This window comes from Rissa tridactyla, chromosome 5 (genome assembly GCF_028500815.1).
Source record: "Rissa tridactyla isolate bRisTri1 chromosome 5, bRisTri1.patW.cur.20221130, whole genome shotgun sequence".
NCBI classification, from domain to species: Eukaryota; Metazoa; Chordata; class Aves; order Charadriiformes; family Laridae; genus Rissa; species Rissa tridactyla.
Genome location: NC_071470.1, coordinates 63923259 through 63944353, shown reverse-complemented (window position 1 = coordinate 63944353; position 21095 = coordinate 63923259). Strand labels below are relative to the sequence as shown.

Genomic DNA, 21095 nt, shown 5'->3' with positions numbered 1-21095 from the left:
AGAGGATGCAAGTGATGTTACAATCCTGCAGGGATGCACTTCATTTCCAGGCCGCTTCCAGTACTCCAAACTCGATCCAGTTTTCACAGCAAATACTCTATCCCTAAAAAGCCAAATACTCAAAAGCAGTGGCTTCAAATCTTTAGAAACACATTTCAATGGAATCAAATAGGTAAACTAGTTTTAACCTCAGCCTGACACATTAACACTTAACACCGAGAACAAACCGCTGCTTGAAAATTTACATTAATTTTCATTAAAAATTTACAGCAAGCATGCATATATGAAAGAGTCCACAAAGAAAACCCTACAACAGAAGCCCGGTCACCACAGGGCAGTTGCTTGGCAGAGGCAGCTGCAGCCTAGGGAGCAACAACCCACCTGTAAAAGGTCTGTCCTGTACCTATAGCTGAGGATGGAGGCAACAGACTTTTTATTCAGTGCCCAAGAGCATTAGGGTAATGCAGGTCAAGAAAAGGAGAAAGAACTGTCTGTTTATCACATCCTTTGTAACACTTTCTCTGACACATATTGTAGAAATTGCTAAATAAAACTGATATCCAAAGGTGGGAAAAAAACCCTAGCATGTCATGATATTGAGAAGAAATACTTTTATACAGTTAGGAAGCGGGTACAGAAATAACAGATGATGACAATCCCCTTATTACTAGAATTCATGGGGGGAATAAACCAGAAGTTTAAATTTGTCAGGCATGTTCCTCAGATCTTCACAGAAATTAAGTGCTTACTGAATATATGTTAATTGATGTTATTAGAGGTTAACTACCATTCTAAGGATACTCAACTCCCAACTTGTACAGCAATTACAAGACAGTGGAGTCACAATTACACCCAAAATGACACATTAAACAACAGGAAGTAAATCCCTCTAGTCTAAAGAAATGAATGTAGATAACACGCCTGGATGCTTCACATCTCCAGTAAAGGAGCCATACCCACAGTGGTTCCTTAGAGAAAAGGAAAAAAGTGGCATTTTTGCATCCCTTCACTTTCTTTCAAGGGGTCCCCAGCAACAGCTGCTACGAAATCAGACCTTTAGATAATTAAATGATATTAGAAAGGAGCCTCACAAACATAAACACCACTCGACTGAATTTTCCTCTGAAAGTATCATGACATTGTCAGCACCCAGACGCACATTAGGCACATTTCACAAAACAAAAAGCTGCCAACCTTGGCGTCTTTCCCAAAACACTCCAGCTAGGTCCGAAGACTTCAAATCAGTCCTAGCACAGCCTAGGAAGTTCAGCTATTCTTTAATCAACAAGCAAGGCAAAGAGGAAGGAAGAGAAGGAAAGTTGTTCTCAAAACACACATGTACACAAAAAAAAAAAATAAGCTAAGTGACAGCACCCACACAGCAATTCCTGCCATCTGACATGCTGCATTGGATTCATACCTTATACCCAATTAAAGATTAGCAGTTCTTTTTGTTACTAAAAGAACCAAGATCCAGGCCTGTTTTCCTCCCCCTCTGCTAGTGCTTGAAGTAAAAATAGCGGTAAACTGTAAACAAACTAAACTACTGCTTTAATTATACCAATGAAATCTTGCTACAACCTCCAGCGGAAACAGCTGAACTAAAAACAGAGCACAGAAGAGAGTCACACCTAGTTAAACCGGTGCGCAGACAGACTTAGTTAAACATAATTTGCACTACAGTAGCTTAAGTTAGTAAATAACATGTTTACTTAAAAATTAATTAAATCAAAATTAAAGTATATTCAAAGGAACTGTAAGATATAAGATAAAAAAATATTCTTACAGTAGCCTACCTGATGAGATTTATTTTACCTAATAGAGAAATAAAAACCACTAGAGAAGCATTTACAGCAAAAATTAAAAAAATTAACACCCTTCTGAGCACAGTGGGGAAAAAAACAGAAGAAAAAATCTGGTATCTACTGATTCAGTGTCCAAGACAGCAAAAGTGATATATTTTTATTTATTTTTTTTTTGTAGTACAGGACATGAGTTTTAATACAGAAGAAATCAAAGACAAACTCCTGCTATGGCAACCAACATACAGTACTCTCTGCATCACTCAACTGCTAGCCTAGGAATGCCTAATAACTCTGGATGATCGTTCATTTAACTTTATTTTTAAAAATAAAAATCTATTGTTTAACCTTGCCTCCCAGACTCATTCAGGGTTGTTTTCCTACTTACATTGCCAGCTTTTGATGCTGCCAAAGGAAAAAGAGGACAAAATAAAAAAAAAAACCAAACAGAATCTAAAGGCTCATAATAGTTGAAATAAATAAGAACTTCCTTGATGCACATTCCTCTATTTAGAAAAAAAATTACAAAATATTCTTTTTAGGGTCTGGTCTCAACAACAGGGCAATGACTTTAGTTTTTCTCTCCCTTTTTTAATTTGAACTACAGCATTGTACTTCTGAAATACTCTACGAAATTGAGACTTCTACATCTTACACATAAGTTTTTCCAGAAGTACTTCTTGTAAATTTCTCCTCTGACACACCACCACAATTTCGATAAAGGGGTAAATCTGCCATAAATCAAACTAAAAAAAATCAGTCTTGTGGCTACATATACCATCATCCTTAAGTGAACTACATATAGTTCTTCATTAGCGTCTGTCCCAGTCCGCAGTCAACCCAAAGATTCTGGAGCAGCAACAAGTGCTAGAAGATGTTATAGAAGAAGAAAAGAAGTTACTAGGAGAAGGTAGCATATCTCAGCACCACTGTAAACACAGGATAACTCTGCACACTGCTAATGAAGAGCAGTAAACTCTTGCCTGTTCCCCCCAGGATAAAATTATGCAAAAGGACAATTACCAAAGAGCAGCTGATGCATGTTTCACATGCCCAAGTTTTCTAACAGCATACCCAAAAGGGGTGAGTTACTGTAGCATGCCACACATGAGGATGAGACCTCTCCCTAGACAAGTCCCAGGTGTGCACATACCTCCACTCAATCAACCCAAGACAATTCACCAAGAGCAAAGTCACCTCATGCATTAATTTGTTCATAGACACTGTCAAATTGTGCAAGTTCAGGCCATGATCCTAAGCAAATATCCCTGAACATCCACTTAGTACCAACTGCCTAATAAGACCTTAACCACTGTTTTTACCAATGATAGTTTGAAAACCTTATTAGCATACTTTACAACAAAAGGAATACTTCCCCCTACACTCCAGTTTTTCTCCTCAGTCGCCAAAATTTCTGGCCTGACAGTTTATCTGGTCATTATGTTTTGCACATAAAAATTGTGAAAAAACCTGCACAGCTACAATAAAAAAAACCAGAACAGTAGAATTAACTAATTAAATCACACAACAGAAGAACTCCCATGGCAATGATATTGGTCTTTTTCATATTAAGCCTGATAAAATTATACATGAAGATACATACGCTGCAGTTAACTACCAACCTTGGAAGTTTTCACAAAGTTTAGTGAAGGCTGCTGCGGACCTGTGTCTTAAAATGGGAAACAAATCCAGCTGTAGATTATGACGGGGATATTGGCTTATTGGCTATATTCTGATCTTTTAAATATGCCTCCACTGTATTAACATGTTAAAGCACGTTATATTGGTAAGTTACATCAGATTTTTTTATTTACAATGTGACATACAAGCACACTATCATCACAGCTTTACACATCGACAAAAAGCAGATGCACTTTGTGTTAAATCAGTGCATGTGTGCGCATTAAAACCCTCTGCGGGCCGCGGGCACCGGCAGCGACCATCTTTCACCGGCCAGGGAAAGGGAAGAACGAAACTTTTCTCACAAGCTAAAAACAAAACTAGAAGCGCCTGAACTCCTGTCCTCTGACCTCACACCCTTTCTGCACGGAGTTAACCCACAAAAGACAGATGTAAAGGGGGCGGGGAAGAAAAGCCGGAGAGTTTTCCTCTCACATCGCTTCCAGGGAAAGCGGGCGGAGGACGGGAGCCGCGCCGCCACCGGCAACACAACGCGGAGGAGGCAGCATGCGATGATCGCCTCCCCCTCGGCGGAGGAGGCGCGGCCACCCAGCACGGCGAACACCCCAGGCCGCTGCCGGCCCCTCAGAGCCGCCCCGCTGGCGAGCTCTTACCTCACGGAGGCCGCCGGCGGCGCGGCCTGACAGGCCCAGGAACGGCGGCGGGGCCGACCCCTCGGCCCCGGCTCCCGCCCCGCCTTCAAGCGGGCCCAGCCCGGTGGGAACGGCAATCCCCGCCCTGTGCCTCCCCCCTGCTCCCGCACTTACGCCATCGCCCTCCGCGGCGGCTTCACCACGGACCCGGAAGCGGCGGCGGTAGCCGGCGCCCTCCCGCACCTCACGGCGAAGGCCGGGCCGGGCCGGGCCGGGCCGGGCCGCCCCGCCCCGCCCCGCCCCTCCGCGCCGCGCCGCCAACCCGCAGCGCCGCCGCAGCCAATCGCCAGGCGCCGCCGGGCGGCGGGGCCAATGGCGGGGGCGGTGCCTCCCCGAGGGGGCGGGAAGAAGGGGGGCGCGCCGCCAATCGCAAGAGGCGGTGCTGGCTGGGAGGGGGGGGCGGAGCCGCTGCCACCCCTTCACCGGGGGTGCGCCGCGCATGCGCAGTCACAGGCGGCGGGCCCGCTGCGGTGGCGGTGCGTGCTGGGGTCTGTCTGGTAATTTTAGTGATTTTTTTTTTTTATATATTTTAGTCCTTTTCATGGATCCTGCCGCAGACGGAGTTGTCACCACCGCCTTGGAAGCGTCCCGTGAGGAGAAGCGCTGCCGGCCCCTCGCTGCCCGCCCGGCCTCCCCTCAGCCCGGCCAGGCCGCGCCGCTGAGGGACCGGCCGGCCGCCGCTGTCCCGTTTGCTCGGAGTTTGGTCGTTTCTTAACCAGGAGGAGCTGACGTGTGTTGTTTACCCAGTCGATGGGTAATTCTGTCTTCTGGCTGCTCGTTCTTCCGTCTCTTGGTTGTTCCCTCCAAAGCAGGTGGACAAAACTCACCCACGAAAGACAGACAGATAAAAAGTTGGTTGTCAGACATTTTTGAACACGTGCGTTGGCATGACTTTACTGTCAGAAGTAGTAAAACATGATAAGTGCATAGATTTCTTTAAAATCAGCCAGGCATGCATCCTGCAGACTTTTCCAGTGTATCTGAGGAAACAAGCGGGAGCTGACGATGCCTGTGTGTGTGCCTCTTTCCACGTGGTGCGTGTGCACTGTCAAGAGCTCTGTGTTCTGTCCTGCTCTATCTCCCAGGGCTCAGACGGCAGCCTTGGGTACCCAGCCTTGGGCACCTAGATTGCAAAGTTGGTTGTACTGCTCCGTACCTGCAAAATAAACCCATTGGGAGAGCAAACACAGGTCCCCTAAAACAGCATCCTGCTGTCACTGGCCTGACAGCGAGACCTGTCTATGGGCTGCGTGGATTCGCATGAGCCAAAGTGAAGCTGAGCCCAGCTAAGCAGAGGATTTGTGGGTCTTGTGTGGGTCTACAAGCCATGTGTTCTTGCCTTTTACCCCATGTTGACTCAAGCAGAACACATGGTTTTCCCTGCAGAGCCAGCTTTCAGCCAGATCGGCAAACAGCAAGCTGATCCCACTCACTGCACAAGGGCACGGATGCTCCTGGGAGCCTGGTGAGAGCTGTTAGCCTGGTGCAGAAAGGCATGGGCAGGACTATCCCTCAAGCAGCATCATGATCTTTCAGTGCTGCAAACCAGAGGTGAACCCTCACCCCGGCTGCACCCCGGCGTCCTCAGCAGCGTGGCCGGGCAGTGCCGTGCTCAGAACAGCTTCAGGCATCCTCCGCCCAGCAGATGAACTACCATCAAAGCAAGTGTTATCTAACAAGGTTTATCCTTCGTGTTTTTTTATTACATTCTCATCATACTAAGCATAGTAAGAAAAATATTGTTTAAATACTTCTGGTTTTCATAGTGAAGCCCCCCTTTCCACCTCATTCCCCGCTGTTGCTGGAGCTGTGCACTCCAGCGATGCTCTGACCTGCTGCGCTGAGGGGATGGATGTTCAGGGTATCGGGAGGCTCTTCCAAATGTTTTTATCCACATGGTGCCTGAAGGTTTTAATGAGGACCATGCAGCTAAGTCACATGAAGAGATTTTAGCTCAAAATTAGCACTAGAGCTTGGGGAAGGTGGGCCTTTGAATGGTGTAAGAGATGGAAAGAAAAGCTTTAATGCTGATACAGGCCCAGCAAGAAAATTGAAATGCAGTGTTAACGCAAGGAAAAATATTTACCCCTCTATTACTTTGAACCTATTTGTTTCACAAAGGGCATTAGTATTTACCTTCTCTGAAAAAGAAACCTGCACTTTCATCTCAAGAAAATATTTTTATGTTTGAAAAGGCCAAACTAGATTTATTTTTAAACTCTTATCAATTACAGGGCATAATGTGTCCCAGAACAACTAAAATAAGGCAGAGGGAGAAATGGTTTCTGTTCTTAGTGTAATACCACAATTTAAAGTTACCAGGATTGAAATAGAAAAGCCGGGGTACCTGAAATTCTTATCACAATTCCAGTGGTGGGGAGGAAATGCAGAGGCTTTGAGTCTACTTGTGCAACAGATAAAATCAAGAACAGAAGTTATTCCACACAGTATTTTTAAATAAAGACCAGCTTAAATCCAACATGCCACTGTGTTTATATCAAAAATTAGAACATGTGCGTATTTATAGCATGCAATCTAAGAGCATGTTTCACTTTTTGCCTCGTGATAGCCAGCAGCATTGCTGCTGTAAATGTCTTTGGTCCCTTTGCTAATGCAGCAATAATAAGAATTATTTCCCAAACAGGTAACAAAGAGTAATTTTAGCAATTAACAGCAACAGTCTTATTTCATTATTAGATTTGCACGTGCTCAGTTTTCAGATCCCCCTTTTTTTACACCTGAGGGTTATTTTGTCAGCATCATCTGTCTCAGTCGAAACAAATTCAGTCTAAAGCGTGGGACCTTGCACATGGATGACCTCCATGAGTCACTGTGTCACAGCCTGGAGCTGTGGAAAGCCTTGGGTGCCAGGCGTTTCTTTTTTCAAGTGGGCACCTGGCATTATATTGATGTTTCTGACCCCATGAGGGCAGTTTCCTGGAGGCAGGGGTGTTGCATGGGTGTGATGGGGAGCAGAGCTGGTGGTTGCCGTGGGTTAGCGCTGACGTGAGGTTTGTGGATTCTCACAGCACCCCTGCCTGATTGCCTGCTGCTTTTTTGAAGATTGCATTTTTTGGGATGTTTGTCTGTGTTGCTGATTTCCATCACCAGTTTCATTCCTTCCATTGCCTCCCATGACCTTTGGGGGGAGTGTCCACAAATTGGCTCCTGATACTTTCCTCCTGCTTTCTTTTCCTGCTCTCTCTTCTTAAAGGAGTTTTCCTGTCATTTTCTTCCCAATAAGTAATGATGCTGGATTGCTTTTGTCAGCTCTTCCTTCTGTACGCTGATGCCAGACAATAAAATATATTTGACATTTGAAATTTATTTGTAGAAATTACTTTTAAAAGGGTACCCAAATAATCAAAGCTTCAAAATATGGTATCGACATAAACAAAACCACTCAGGTAATGAGAGAAATGAGAGAAACGAGTTGATTAATCACCTTTTCCTTCTGTAATCCAGTTGATGATTCAGATCTGAAGGACCAAGAAAGCCTCTCCCAACACATCAAGCTGTTCTTGAGGTGGCTTGAGATTAACAGATGAAATATAATGCACTGTACTATGATTCAGTACCTTAAAAGTAGAGTAACATAATGACTGTCCTACCTAGATTCACATTTCACAGCGGGGGAGCTAAGTCATGGCGTTTTATTAGTCCTGTCCACTCTCTAACATACCAAAGGCTTGTTTGCCTTTTGGGGGGAAACTGGCAGCTTCTGATGGCGTGACATACACGCACACAGCACAAACAACCCCGGCTTGAATATTGTCCCTGGGGTATAACTTTCCAAGCCTGCCCAAATTTTTCTCATGGTCTAGAAAACAGAGAAGAATAGTTCGTCCTTAATTCTTTGCAGCATATGTTGTTGCGTCTTTAGTTGTCAGCATGGGAATTGAAAAGAGATTTTTATAAACGTTGTCTCATATAACTTTCAAGTTAAGGAAAATTATAACCCTGTCCTCTATGCTTTAACTTATTTTACACCAGGTGGCATTCCCACTTGCCTCAGAATGTTTATTTTTATGCCTTAAACTCCAAGACTTTCTTTGTAAGGGAAGAGGAGTAGTTGAGTAAAAGCATCATCTTTAAATTATTTATGCCTCCTCTGTTTCACAGTGAAAGATGCTTCTCTGAATGTTGTTTTAAAAGCTCCCAAGTCTTTTAACTCCTGTATTTTATCTTTGGTTGATGCCAGCCAAGGGTCAAAGTCAAGCTAATGTTGAAGCTGCCAGAATGTATTTATACAGAACCAGAAGCTGCTGGGTGCATGACACTATTTAACAAAAGCAAAAACGTGACCAGGAACACTGATACTCATTTCTCAGACTTATACTATTTACCTTGTTGGGGCAGCTGGGTACTCCTGGCATTTTCCAGGGGAATGGAACAGTTGCCGCTCCAGCTGACATTACCTGGATGCTCAGGCGCACGGCCCCTCTACAAATCAGGCTTGGGCACGCCAGCGCTTCTCCTTCAGTAATGCAGCAGAAAGCCTGCCTTACCAACAATTATTTTCTTTTTACAATTAAGCCAGCAACTTCTTACTAAACTGCCGTATACAATTGCTTAAGTAGCAAGGATTTTGTTTCTCTCTCAGCCCACTAATCCCAGCAACGTCCTTTCGCAGTGATCCGGGATCCCCTCCCCAGGCAGTGTGAGAGCAGGCAAGGACCCAGCCCCAGAGGCGACCACAGAGCCTTGAGCCTTCTCTTCCTTCTGCCGCTCCTGTCCTCACCCCGTCTCCCATCACCAACGCTCCATCTGCATCCCCCAAAGCAACCAGACTCTGGCAACAGCCCCCCTGCCAGCCCGGGTAAGCAGAACAGGCATTCACCATTGCAGCGTTAGAAGCTGATTCACCAGCGTCGGTTACTTTATGAGACAATTCATTTAATCAGGAAACCGTAAAGAGCTCCGTTGTATTTTTTATCGGATTGAAAAGTCCTTGTCAGGCAGTCCTCTTGCAGGGAGTGCTGTAGCCGTATCCTTGGGGAATTGTTTTCCTGGTGCTGTGTCCAGCATCACAGGAGGCTGCAGAGTGCAGACACGGGTGTCTCGCTCCTTGGGCTGGGCTCCCGCTCGGGTGGACCAAGAGCAGCATGGTAACCAACTCCGAATTTAAAATATTTCCCTCATTCTCCCAGCTCTGAGAAAACGATCATAAATAAATAGAAATAAAAAGCATATTACTACTGATCTGTATTTTATAAAACTAAATTCTGTCTTCAGCTGTGCTTTAGCAAGCGCTTTGAAGTTGCTGGAGCTGTGAGTATATAAATGGAAGTACTGGTTGGTTTACGCTTTCTGTAAATAACTTTAGTGTTTACTATAAAAGTTCGTTCTAGATTACATCAAAAACAAACACTGAGCTTAGACATAAATAAATATAATTCTCCTTATGCAAAATATTTGTGACACTGCAAAATCTCACTATAACATAAGCCAGCAGCTGGTGGGTCAGAAACACCGACATCCTTTAGCCTCGTGGCAAAAGCTGAAATTCTTTGGTTCTTTTCATCTGAGGGTAAAATCACAGACACTCAGTTCAGAAAACAAACAAATATTAATAATTCGTATTAAGTACAAAATTTGCCAGAGCTGGAAGTCACTTGTTATCAATTACAGCTTTAATTTATTCCATACTTGACCTTTTGGTACTCACAGTGTCTTTTTTGCTTACAAAGAGTATTTTTCCAAGGAGCTTCACTGAAGGTTGTTGGTCTTTCAAAGGAGGTTTTCCATCTCATGGTGTGCCCAAAAAATGATTCCCAAACAGGTTCCTTCTGAGCTGAGAGAAATAAATCCTCCTTGCTCTGAGAGTAGTTTATTGGTGTCTGGATCTGTGCATCCAGATCTTACATGAATATAGGAAAAATGTAGAAGGATCAAGCTATTCTTCATTAAATCCCTAAATAAAATCTAAAGGAAAATTTGATTTACCCTACATAAAGGATATGCTGTCATAGTCCTCTAAACTAAACAATAGAGTTTTCACTTTGATCAGCAGTCAGAATGGTATTTGAGAATTACTAACAAAACATGTTAGTTCTTATTTTAGTTTCTTCAATCATTTTTATAAACCTTTTCCTTCTGATGTGATTAATGAGTGTGACTGTAAACCAACACTGATAATAAAAACTGCATTTCATAAGAGGTGTTGTTTAGCCAAATTCACAGGAAAGCTCTCTCACATCTCATTTAGACCTCTCGCATACAGATTATCTTGCGAGGAAACAGGCATCAAGCCACATAAAACGAACACTGATTTCAGCCAGCCCAGGGTTTAGCTTGTAGAAGCCAAAAGCTTTTACCAACAACTTGTTAAAATTCATCTATCAATCAAAACTGTTTTCAGACAGCACTAAAAATCCAATTTCCGTGAAAAATTGTTACTTTTAATTTCAGAAAATGAGAGATGAAAACAAGCAAAAAGGTAGGGATCCCATGATATCCCATCACTGTATCTTGGCAACTACTGAAACACACTTGAGTGTCCTTATGTTGCACCTGCACACATTTTTTCACAAAATCCTTCACTTAATGGTTTTAAAACACACCTTTCTCACCTGTCCCCCACATCACTTGCTAGACGTGCACACACGAAGCTTAATTGTGTTACTGCATCCTTTTTTGGTATAGATTTTTTTTTGTATGCATTATAACTTCCTTACCATTAAGGAAATTGTTGCTATTAAGGAAGTTATTGCTGTTATTAACGGTCCCAGAGATTTCCTTTAGCCTGTTGTGTTTTCCTATGATCTGTTTTCTGAACCTGTTAAAAACCTGTGCCTGGCTCTGAGTGTGTATTTGGAAGCCGCTAGAAGACGCCGGGCATCCTCCCTGCTCCCTGACACAGTCCCAGTGCCACCACACGTGCCACAGGTAACAGCAATATCCGGTGCTGTAGAGCTACATCTTGACTCTTTCTCCTCATTTTGTTTCTGTCTAGTTGCGTTACTGTTTTATACTGGATTTTATTGGGCGTCTATAGCCCTATAAATAATTGCCTCTATGGCATCTAGAAGAAGTTATGTCCATTCCTTCAGCATTCACATCTTATAGCTCTACAGCATCACTTTATTAACAACACATTACATTTTATGTAATAAATGTCATCAGATGGTAGGTTAGCTTTAGCTTTCGTTCTTAAATTTCTCTTATTTTTAGTTATTCAAAAGAAGTGCATTGTACTGAAACACTATTAGAAGACTTTTTGTGCTGGATGTATGGGCAAATTGTATAAGCTTTTTGTGTAGGCAATCTAAAACCTATTTTGAACATACAATGAGAAGTACTTACCAAGTAAAGTTTCTTTTTCAAACTGGAGACCCCATTCCTGGCCCTACTGGTTATCTAGAAGAATGAACTGGCACACAGCAAGTGGGTGTAATACTCCGTTGCCAGAGAAAGAGGTGAAAGCAGAGTCTTTTTGGTGGTTCATGACTATTTTTAACTTTAATTTCCTTTGTAATTATTTCCTTTCCTGGATTCATAAATCTGCAGTAGCCTGTTATATAAATCTCATCTATCCCATGTTTACAAATAATTCTGGCTCAGATTCTGTGTTCTTTTTCCCACAGACTTGCAGTTTGGGTGTATAAAGACATACGCAGGATATCACCCCATGTTTAATACCAGCTCTGCACAATAAACCTTTCATAATGACAAATACCCACCTACATTTATTTTAACCTCCTCTAGCGTTTTTGTCGGAGAAGCTACTTTTCACTTGCTGTCTCAATGGCTGCTGCATAGTAGGATAATACTGAGACTTTGTGGGGGTTTATCCCTTTCATTACTTGTTCGTTTTTTGGTTTAAAAAAGAATAAAAAGGGTGGGGGAAATCCAACAGTGAATTTTTCATGCACAAATTTAACATGGATTTTAAGGGGTGATGTAATTGTGCAACTGAAGGAATAATCATGCTTAAGTGCAGGTTTTAGGAAAATGATATAGAGGTGAAAGAAGAGATAAAGGGGAAAAAATCAAGCATGTACTGGAAGGAGAAAAAAGGTATCTATGTAAAGGCAGTGACTGCTGCACAGAAAATCAGACCAAATGCTCTCAAAATTGTGCTCATAGAGAACCATTTCACACAGGAGATGGTGGATAGTCAGCTGTGCAACAAATTATTGTGCAATGCACTTTATCCGTGTTCAGCACTTGAAATGCTTGTGCTCTACATGACCAAGGGCTTTGGAAGTTGCCTGGGAGATCCTCTGACACATTATATATCTATAACGTCATCTGTTTCCAGTCTTTTGGGCATAGCTGCGTGTGCAGTATTACTATGAGACCACAGAGGTGACCACACTCAGCTAGAGCACTGCCTGCTCCTCTGAGTGGGTGAAGCGGCTGCTGTGTAGGCATTTTCCAGGTCTTCTGAGCATCTTCCAGGATAAATGGGAAAAATATAAGCGTTTAAGTGTTGACAAAGCTATAAGGACAATGTCTTTATTCACTGTGTATACCTCCACGTGTAAAGGCTATAGTGTCATATTGGAAAGATACTGCATCTTACCTTCAAGGCTTACAATATTTACGGATGAGCAAGGTGACTTTAAAAATGTCACAAGCGGCAGTAAAAATAGAAGAGGAACAACTTCAAGATGTTCTGCGATCAGGGAATTAATCAATGAGGAGTCAGGACTGGCCATGGAGCTCTGACCCATGGAGAGCTCCCAAGCCCTCACCTCAGAGACTGATGCAGTGGGACCCCGTCAGGAGAGAGAGCAGAGCAGCTCGTCCAAGGCTTGGTCCTGTTCTGGGTGAAATTACTGAAAATTTTGACCATGACGTCCGTGGAGGTAGGGTGCATGCCCTTCATATTCCACAGAGACGCAGATGAAATATTGCTGACACGTTCGCAGTGTAATCATTGTAGATCCCACTTAGCCTGGTCAGTGCACAAAGTGGTACAAATAAATACATTGTTATTGGTAATAAAATGTTATGATGAAAACTGGCCAGTGGTAGCACTTAGCAATAATCTGAGTGTCATTGCTAATACGCAGACCACAACCTTGGAGACATATGATTTTGATGATTTTACCTAATAAATGCTTCACAAATTATTTTTACAGGCAATAAGTAATTTATAAACAAGCAATTTATTGCATTTGCATTTGACAAACTGTGTAGCTTTCCTGTTGGTATTCTGACTATACTATTCTGCTGTTTGCCACTGTGCAAGACTGAGTTGGTTTTTGCTTTAAAAAAGCAGCTGCCTTCATTTTTTCTTTCTCACGTGTAGCTGGAAAATCATAGCTCAGCATGTTCTGTTTGCACGCTGTGTCCTCTCCATCTAACTGAAGGCCTTAAACCATCCTTGAAAACAGTTATCACCAGCAAGTATCCTTGAACTAAGAGTGAAAGTTATTTAAAGTGTTGGTGCCAAAAAGACAAAACTGGTAACCATTTCTGTGCTGTTTCAAAAGCTGTTATCTCAAATGCTGGATGCTGCTTACGGCAGTGGTGAAAATGGCTTTACCCCTTCTACGACTGCGGGTTTCAGCTCAGGTCACAGCGGAACCTCTCTGACCACAAGCTCATTCAGTAGCGCCGGAAGGACATAAACCAAACACCAGCTGAAAACCCGCTGAAATAGAGAGAGCAAAAGACGGTAGAGTTGATCCACTTGAATTGGGCTCTCTCCAGCCGTCCCAACATTCCCACATTTCCCAGTCTCTGAGCCTGGCAGGGCAGGAGCAGTGCCGAGGTGCTGGCTCGGGGGAGATCGGGAAGTGCTAGCTATCTTCTAGCAGAAGGAGCTGCACAATTTCCCTTCCAGGCTGCGGTTTGCCTCTTCCCGGGCTCCACGCGTGCACAGGAAAGAAGGGTTTGTCTACAGACTTAACACCCTTCCCTCCTCCCCATGATGGTCAGAAAGCTTTCTTTTAACCAAGGAAAGAGCCAGGAACACTTTGGGAAGTGTTACTCTATCTTGAAGTGCCATTTCAGGAAGTATTTGTGCTTTTTTCCAAGCAGCATGCAGAACATTTTTGGAACCCGGCACAGCACCGAGCCAGATAGTTTGTAAAGGGAGCGGGGTCTGTGAGTTGTTTTCTTTCACCTGTGTTTAGGTGTTCCTCTTTCTCAAGTATTCTTCAGAAACATTTGTGAGTTCTCATGAACGAATCTACCTGGCCACGCATAGGAGTAAATCATATCATTCTTTCCAGAGAGATTTTCTTTGGGCTTTAGACAATGCTGCATTGTGGCAAATGTGACAGCAATGTGACAAACATTAATACATTTTCCCAAAGATGCCCAATAGTTAGCTAAAGAAATGCAACCTTTTACTATTTTGTGAGTCAAGAAAACAAGCCTAGGCTTTTCAGACAAGTGCCAACAAATACTGGATTTGCCACGAGTCAAAAACTGGTAGAAAACTGTTCAAAAGTCTACAGATACATTTCCTCATCACTGTGTGTTTCTTTGCAAGTTCCTAAAGCAAACTTCCCTTAGAAACGCTACCAGAGGACAAGATGTGACATGAGGTCTTAGGGAACACCGAAGGCTTTTAGATTTTTGCTGTGAAATATGTTTACAGAGTTCACATTTTATTATTATTAAATTTACATTTACAAGGGACAGGGAAGGAGAGAAACTGAAAATCAAGCTTATTATGGAAACTCCTTTCAGTAGTAACTGTGCAACGTAAACGACTTTGCTTTTACCAGATTTTACAAGTATGACTTGAAATCCTTTTGAAACTGGGCTTCTGCTAAATTGACAGTATTCCTTTGACTTTGACCATAATGGTCATTGCTTTTGCAGACTTAGCAAAAAGGAAAAGTGCTTACTTAAGCACTAGCACTTCCACAAAAAAGCAAACCTACTCTCTTTCGGCCTACTGTATTGTAGATGCCGACTTAGTATTTCAATCCGGAACGAACATCTGTGTCAGTCCAGAGTCAGGTCTTGCTGGCAGCGGGCAGCCTTGTCGCAGCTCTAGATCAAATGGTGTCCCCTAGATGTGTTTCTCTTTGTCACTGTCGCCCACGGACACATGCTCTGAAAGCAAAAAGTCCCACAGTGATGCAGCTGACTGCTGAGCCGGGTGCATCGTTCAAGCACCAAGATGGCTTTTCACTGGCCAAACTCCCAGAGCTGCCACTGGTTTTAATCAGCTCTTTTACACTTCATATTGATTCCAGATCTAATCCAAAGCACACTGAAAACAATGAGGATAGGCTCTGACAGGGCTCTGATGATAATGACAGAAGTGATGGATTTGGTATAACTATCTGCAATCACATAACCCTTCTGAAGGCTGATTTATTTTTTAATGTTTTGTCATTTTCTTCATGATTCCTTGTTTGCCACCTGCTGCATCTCTCACCAACCCCTCCCCAGCTCCACAGCCCCAGGCATCTGTGGCCATATGCAAGGTTTGGGGATGGAGGAGGTTGATGCTGACATACTGGAAAGAGGCAGGGAGAGCAGGAATGAGGGGAAAGCGCACACCGGCAGAGCAGTGAGCTTCTGAGGGGGGGATCTGGCAGCCCCTGCTCCCCTTCGCGGGACTGCTCAGCATATGCATCTCCTGCACAACCAAGAGAGAAGAGAATAGCGATGATGGGGGCAGGGAGCTCAGAGAGGGCTGGGAAGCTGAGTCCTGGATGTTTGCCAGCTACATTGTTGATCTGTCTTCTGAACAAACAAATCCCAGCCTTTCGGTGGTACTAACAGCCTTCCTTGCCTCGATGTGGGTCTGCCTGGGACTTAGAGGTGATGTCTGCTCTGCCTGGAAGGTGCATGTGGTAAAACTTCCAACTCTCATCTACCAGTCACAACCGAGGATCTCACCACGAGTGTTAGGCTCAACCTCTGAGCAAAATACCCCGGTTTCCTTCCCAGAAAGGCTGTGCCTGGTACACAACTGGGATGAGGTGAGAGCACACACGCACACACGCTGCAAACCTTGATCTCACAGTTGAGACCTAAACACCACAAGCAGATGAGCATCCAGCTTTTTGCCTGCTTCCCCTGTCATCTCTGATGGTCAACTCTGCCTCGGCCCAGCCCTGCCACTGTGATATGAGGACAGCAGGAGGCACCCACACTTTCACACAGTGTAGAAAATCACGTGAGGATGGAAAATTACTTTAAAACAGAGCTCCTGTGGTTTAGAACAATAATTAGTTCTTTGAGTGTTTCTAGATAGCCTGGGAAAGACAGTTGTCCGAGAGTTGAAATTAAGAAGCATCATGTTTACTTTTGAGTATGAGAAGGAGGTACTAAAAGCTGATAACATCTGTAAATAACAGCAAAACTCAGTACACTGAGAAGGGCTGCTGTTGGGGCGTTGGGGAGGTACTTGTTTGGGGAGGTGCTTTGTTTACATTTTAGATTCAGGCAAGAGAGTCCATTCTTGGGTGTGCTGTTTTGTTTTTCTTCCCTGAACTGCAGTGATGTGTATTTTAAATTCAGAAAGTAGAGAGCTCCAGCAAGTACTTCAGAGGATTATCATATATTCTCTTACATATATTCTGTGCTGGATCTATTAAAAAGTATCAGCAATTCTGAGCTGTGAAAGTTCTTCCCCAGCCCTCCTGGCTCAGTTCCAATAACAAAGTGACTACCACAATCTTCTGTTCAGCCAACAACTTCTTGATGACCTTGTAACAACCATGTCAATGCCATACTGTTACCTAGTTCCTGTAAAAGAGAGAGACACGCGATATTGAATTAAATGTGCTTCTTTTTCCTTTGCATGTGCAATGCTAAGGGGCATACTCAGACAAAATATTTTGCATAATTTCATTGACTGTTTCTGTAAGAGCTTTTATAATGAATCCCGGTATCGATAGACCTACATTGCCTCAAACATCAGCTTTATGCTTTTCAAGCATTAAGATGCTGCTTTTGTAGAGTCTCTGGCTTTATCCAGACTGATAAGGAGTCTTTACGGCAACTGTTATTGATTCCAGTCTGCAGTGTTAGGCGACCATCAGACAATCTATGCAGAAGGTCTCTCCTATATGTCAGTAGCCGCTAGCTGCAGGCAGTCACATCCCCACAATTCAGCCAGGGAACAGTCTACACGAGCTCTCCTCACCCACTCTAGTGTAAAATCAGACGAGTTACTTCACACAGCCACAGCAGCAGTTCAAATTAGATGGGCTGCCTTCTGCGATGCTGCTGCTGAGGAGCACTCCAGTGATTTGTTCCACTACCTGAACTGCCAGGATGATTTCTGGCAGAGAACAAGTGGCTGTGGATGGCTATGTCTTAAGCTGCCACCACCTTTCCAGCAATGATTGTCAGATCACAGCTTTAGTATAGGAAACACTTAAATTACTGTTGGGATTTAAACCCTGGTATCATCTACTCAGGAGTACATGACACCATCATAGACCAGCATTTTCCAGAGCCTTCTCTACATACATACATGTTCCTAATGGTGGGTACTTTAAAGGACAAAAGGTTCATGCAAATACCCTCAGTAGTAGAGGACTCATTGTCACTATCATTATCAATAGTACTTATTGTAGATTCTGCAATCTTCTGTTGAAGAACAACACTGCAATTCTTACTTGTATGCATAATCCCTATCACCATTTCTTCTGCAAAACTGTGAGCACATATAAGTAGAACTGGCCAAAGTTAGTTTTTTGCATAATGACTGAAAATTTGTGATAAACTCACATTATATTTAGCAGTATCTGTGGGTAAGCAGATCAGCTGGCACTTTTGTGCTTCCAAACACCATGTGGCCCTTAGATACTATTATCTGGAAATGGGTGCTCCTGCCTGAGTACTTACAACCCACAGTCTAGCCTTGCAGCAATGCACCGCAGAAAGCACATAGTTTAACGTGCGGTATTTGCTTTCCCTTTCATTTTACCCGTTCGTAAATTTGCCTCGTAGCTCCTTTCACAGGCTTGTACACACCAGCAGCCCATGAAGCAGGGCAGGGGGTTGCAGGGACTCAGAGCTCAGCTTGCAAGAGTGGACAACAGTGGGCCGGGTGCTATGGAGATGTGCTTTCTTCCAGCACAAACTCACTGCTTTAGGCTGTATTGCTAGCTCCAGGAAAGCTTTTTATCATCACTTCAGGGGTGGCATATCTTACTTATTATACCTGTAGTTTTACCTACTATGGATCTTTAGTCGTTTTTCTTCCATCCATACCTGTACTTTTTTCCTTCTGACCTGGTCTACTCTTTCTGACTGTATCTTGTTGATTCATCTTATTTCCTCTGCAGCCTATAAAAGAAAAAAGCACACGTAGCGTCCCTCATTTGCTGTACCCCGGAACTTGGGAATTTTCTGGCCTTTTTTTAAGTTGATCTGTTAGTTATTGCAAGTTCAGAACAAATAAAAACTACAGTGACAAAAGATGAAAAGCATTTTTCCACCTTTGTAAACTTCTCATAAGTTAATTACCAGTTTAAATTTAAAATCAGAAAGAAGGAGGCCAAATCGTCTATTGTTCTTATTGAACCACGTACAAAGACTGAATTTTATTATGATACAGAAGGAAAGAATTTGTCATCATTAACTATAATGTTTTCGGGAAGGAGGTTAGATAGGAGACTTAGCATCATTAGAGGTTTTTATCTAAAGATTTCCTGCCTGAAGTAATTGTTCTGAAGAAGTAAACACAGAGATTATGTCATTAATTCTCTCTAATGAAGTTCTGTGGTAAGTGGTGCTTTGTAGGGTCATTTGAAGAATTTTAACAGAATCTCTGGGTTTTTATTTATTTACTTATTTTGCAGATGCTTTGCAAAACTGTGACCAAATAATATATTTTGTGTTCACTGTATTGCCACTAGCTTACTTCTTTGAAATCAAATGAGGCAGCTGGTTATGCAATTTGTTTTCATAATTACCAACAGCAATCTCGGGAAACTAACACGAACACAGCAAACATAGATGGTTGGGGTTTTTATTTTGTAATATTCATTTCTGAGCATAAACTCAGAACACGTAGACTTATCAGTTCTCTGATATCTGTACACTGCCATACTGTGTAGTCTGCACAAAGTATTTATAATGGATCACCTACTCAAACACTCTCAATATCCATTGTTTAGTTATTCTAAATACTCTTCCTATTCTCTGTTCTGAAATATTATTCCCCTTGGAAACCACCATCTTCCATTCTACAGGAAGCAGAATTAAAACAAGAGAAAGTGTGTTTATTTTAGGTAAACACACACACATACACATTTGCGCACACACCTGCACAGGTGAGCGCTACTTTGAAGACTAACAGCAGCACCTATATTAAGAACATCCAACAGTTCTTATCAGAAAAGTCCATTTTCAACTGTTTATAATTCTATTAAATTTGAACTGCTAACATAGCCCACGGGTAAGGTTAATGGGGTTCTTCACTGTGAGAATTTAATTTTGCTGTTTCTCAGAGTGGAACACGGGGAAAATGTTGCTGTTTGGTATTAAAAAAAAAAAAAGATATTTTCTTCTTCGTAACGCCCTAGTTGTCTCCCCATCCTGTGGCCTAAGGGATTCAATTTCTCCAGGAATTATTCTTTGTTTCATAGATGAGTCTTCTGCTTTCCATACAGAAACTGAGCTAAATTTCAGTGAGTTTTAAGGTTCCACACAGGCTGTTGCTACGGACACATTATTAGGTGGGAGAGTTACACGCTGTCACCACGGAGTACCCGCACGTCCTCCATCTGCCTCCAAGCTTGCCCGTGGCAAGTGTGCCCACCTCTGCCAGCCCTGCATCCCCCCCACTTCAAACCTTGCAGCAGCTAATGCAGGGGGCACAGAAAGCACCCCAATTTACAACCCGGGCTCCTCCCTGCTTCACGGGGTAAAACCAGCATAAGGCTGTCTGATAAAAAAAAAAAAGGATCACAATATATGCACACAGAGGGACTGAACTGAAGCCAGGCTGATACCTTCAGACCTTCATTTGGCAGTTCCTAACTTTGCAATCTGCACTTGTTCCTCTGAGCGTTAGTCCACGTTGTGCACATAACCATGCTTTGGGTAAGTGATTGTTTCTGGCTTCCCATTGCTCAAAATACTGAAGTAGAAAAACAGAGACTGGTTCCTTCAATATTTGGAATATGTGCATTTTCAACTTCTATGGGAGACTATAAAGAAATTCTGGTAGGTACTTTTCCTATCAGCAAATCTGACAAACAGTACTTTTATCTTTGTCTTTTTATCTGGTAGTACAAAATCTTAATTTCAGATGCCATTTTAAAGAGTTTTCCCAAAGAGATTTCTCCTCAGGTCCCTTAGTAAGATGCTTCTCTAAAGGAATCTGATTAAAACCTTTTTCTGTTCTTGTATGGCAGGCATGGCCTATTAGAAATTAATTTCAAACATATTTTCCTGAATGGAGCTGCATTCTAGCAGCTATTGATGATGCAAGTAGTACTTTGTCACCAATGAATCATCTGATTACAGAATTTGGGATGGTCACAATTGGAAAAAATCACAAACACCAGAAGTTACACATTACTGATGTCCTTAAAACCTGTCTGCCACAACCAGCTGCACTCCAAAAAGCTCTCTGATTAAAAGACAAGACCATTTGACAAAGTTCTTTCTGTACTCGCAGAGACTCATTCTGTGGAGGAGACAGTCTCTGCATTTCCTGCTGTGTTCTTTGTTCTTGCCGTGTTAATACTTTGCAGTATTAATACTTTGCAGTATTATCTGACAATTTACCTTTCTCAGCTTCCCCTCTGCACTGTGCAATCTAAATACCTTGCAGGATCTTTCAGGCACCATTTTCTGATCTGGTTTCAGTACATTTGTTTGCTTTTGGTATGGTTAACCTCTGGTCAATAAATTAAATGTACTTTGTTTCCTACGTTTAGTGTAGGACCTGGTCCTCTAACAAAGTTTTGTCCCTCCTTATTTTACAGACAAGTATAAGACTTGTCTTTGCTGACTTTACTATGATACTACTTCTCACCTGTAACTCTCAGCAGGGTTTAGAAGCATGGGAAGGGAG

The 21095-nt window shown here is 42.8% G+C and overlaps 1 protein-coding gene across 9 annotated transcripts in view; it reads right to left on the bottom strand.

Moving 5' to 3' along the window:
- Window positions 1–4360, bottom strand: part of BLTP1 (bridge-like lipid transfer protein family member 1) — a 114170-nt gene extending 109810 nt beyond the window's left edge. For all 9 annotated transcript variants that reach the window (XM_054204322.1, XM_054204323.1, XM_054204327.1 and 6 more), the window contains exon 1: window positions 4250–4360. The gene's annotated coding sequence lies outside the window, so the exon portion shown is untranslated. The remainder of the gene's footprint in view (window positions 1–4249) is intronic.
- Window positions 4361–21095: the final 16735 nt, after the last annotated feature.